A 2,748-nucleotide genomic window follows, 5' to 3' on the forward strand; every position below is an offset into this window, starting at 1 on the left:
AATGGTAAAACTTCACAGTCATGGAAAGGCTGAAGGAAATTTCAAGAACAGTGATGTCTTCTTTCCATTGCAATTTTTTTTTTTTTTTTTTTTTTTAAGATGGAGTCTTTCTTTGTCGCCCGGGCTGGAGTGCAGTGGTGCGATCTCAGCTCCCTGCAGCCTCAGCCTCCTGGGTTCCAGCGATTCTCCTGCCTCAACCTCCTGGGTAGCTGGGATTACAGGCACACACCACTATGCCTGGGCAATTTCTGTATTTTTAGTAGAGATGGGGTTTCGCCATGTTGGCCAGGCTAGACTCGAACTCCTGATCTCAGATGATCTGCCCGCCTTACCCTCCCAAAATGCTGGTATTACAGGTGTGAGCCACTGCACCTGGCCCCATTGCAAGGTTTTAAAATGCTTTAGATCCCTCAACCTTCAGTTCCCCCAGCTGCATAAGGAGAATAATAGTGAAACCTAGTCCACAGGACTGTGTGGGGCACTAAGTAAGTGAAGCAGGGTAAGAGCAGTTCAAAAGCCAGGAAATAATGATGGTTTCTATTTCCTGTCATAATTGGTTTCAGGGGTCCTCCAATGGTAAGTGACTATGATGTCAACATTCAGTATCTTTTTGACTATAAAAGATTTGGCCAGAATCTTTGTTTGATAAATGTGCCTCCCTGAGAAGCAAAAGAATGATGCAACATATATAAAGTCCCACAGTAAATAACATCCTAACAGGACGCACTTGCTAAATGCACCTGCTTATTTATTTAAGCCTTCATTTGTCTCTACAACATGCATTGTATAATACTCAGTACCAGTCGTTCAGTCTTGTGCTATTAGACAGGCCAGATTTGCTACAGCCAGAAGGAGAAGGAAGGAGGGAGTCGTAATAACTCCTGTCACATGGATCCTGCAGGTCCCAACTCATCAGCGTGGCCTAGGAAGGAGGACAGGGAGGGCATTCATACCACAGTTTTGCCATCCTCCTGGGAGGCAACAGCATGGTGTTCTGTTTTGTGTTTTATTTTCATGGAAACTTCCTTCAAGAGGGTCAAGGATGCTTGCTACACTCCCTTAACAGATTAATCGCTTCCTTCTTTGCTTTTGCTGTTCTTCCTTGTCTTTCGCCAAAAGCATCATTAGGCAAACCAGAACAGAAGGTGGCCGGAACCTGGCCTGTGTGTCTGCCTCACAGAGCTCCAAGTCAGAAGGAGAGTGCCCCTCACTGAGCTCCTGGCATTTGATGTTCAGTCTGGAAAGGAAGCGTGACCATCTGCCTTGGACTCTGTCGAATGGAGCCTGTCCTCACTGCTCAGTCCCGTGGACATGTGAGTCATTGGCCACTTGGAATAGAAGTAAGGTCGCTAACTGCATCCTGAGCAATGACAGGTCTGGGGTCAGAATAAAGACCAATAGGACAGCGGGGAAAAGAAGGCGGAAGAAGTAGGTCAGTGCCTGCTCCTCAGGACCTGAGACAGAACAGTGCTGAGACCTGGATGGCTTAATGCTCGATCAAGCTTCTCTCTAAGACGCATAACAAATAGCAAGGAGAAGCAGCCCCAAGAGAGCTCTTTGAAAACACTGGCTCTAGCACACTCAATTTACAGACAGGGAAGCTGAGGCTCAAAAAGACAGAGTGACAGCAGGTGAACAGCAAAGCCAGTCAAAATCAGGTGCTCCAACTCCCTGGCATAGCTTCTTTGACTACAATAGTATGACTTTTGTCACTGGCTGAGGATAACCAAAGCAGTACTATGGTCGTTGGTGACTGTTTCAGTGATTATCAGTTTAAGGAATCAATTTCTCAGCCTGAGGACCCCAGTGACAGACCATTAACTAGCCTCCAGATAATACAGCTTACATCAAAACAACTTTTATTTCCTAGACATTTTCTCAGCTGTGCCTTAAAATAAGAAATATATGTCTAATTTCATCGAGCTGTGTGCTGCCTGCTACCAGCAAAGAACAACGAGGAAATACTGATAGATAGAGGCTGCAACGAGGGTGTAAAATTAGGGGAAGAATGATGACAGTGGACGTACCCATCTGACCAGCCAAGCGGGTACATCTCCCGTGAATTTTGTCCTGGTTTAGCCTCTTAGCATAGCCAGAGCAGAAAGGGTATCGCCAGGGGCTTGGACTTAAAGCCACCCCAAACAGGTCTTCACCAGCAAAAGGCACTCCGTCCTTCCAGCTGCTCTTCACAAACTTATAATGTTATCCCTGACTCTCTCTGCATCTCATCCATGGGTAAACATCACTGACCCTAACTCCAAAAGCCACGTGTTTGTTTTCTTTTGTTGCTGGAACAAATCACTCCAAACACAGGGGTTTAACACAACGTAATTTTTTTAATCTTAGAGTTCTGGAGGTCGGGCATCTGTAGGGCTGTGTTCCTTCTAGAGGGTCTAAGAAAAAAACTTTTTCTTTGATTTTTTTGGCTTCTAGAAGCTGACTACATTCTTTGGCTCCTGGCTCCTTCTTCAGTCATCAAAGCCAGAAGCAAGCATAGCACCTTTTCTGTCTCTGTTTCTTCCATCTTCACATCACCTTCTCTCTTTCTTTTTCCTTTCCAGCTTTGTTGAGTTACAATTGATAAACAAACATTGTATGTATTTAAGGTGTACAGTGTGATGTTTTCATATAGGTATGCTATGTGAAATGATTACCACAATAAAGCTAATTAACATATCATCACTTCTCATAGTTACTTTTTGTTTTGTGATAAGACTATTTAACATCTACTCTCTTAGCTAATTTCAA

Source organism: Mandrillus leucophaeus, unplaced genomic scaffold (genome assembly GCF_000951045.1).
Source record: "Mandrillus leucophaeus isolate KB7577 unplaced genomic scaffold, Mleu.le_1.0 Scaffold607, whole genome shotgun sequence".
In the NCBI taxonomy this organism is placed as follows: domain Eukaryota; kingdom Metazoa; phylum Chordata; class Mammalia; order Primates; family Cercopithecidae; genus Mandrillus; species Mandrillus leucophaeus.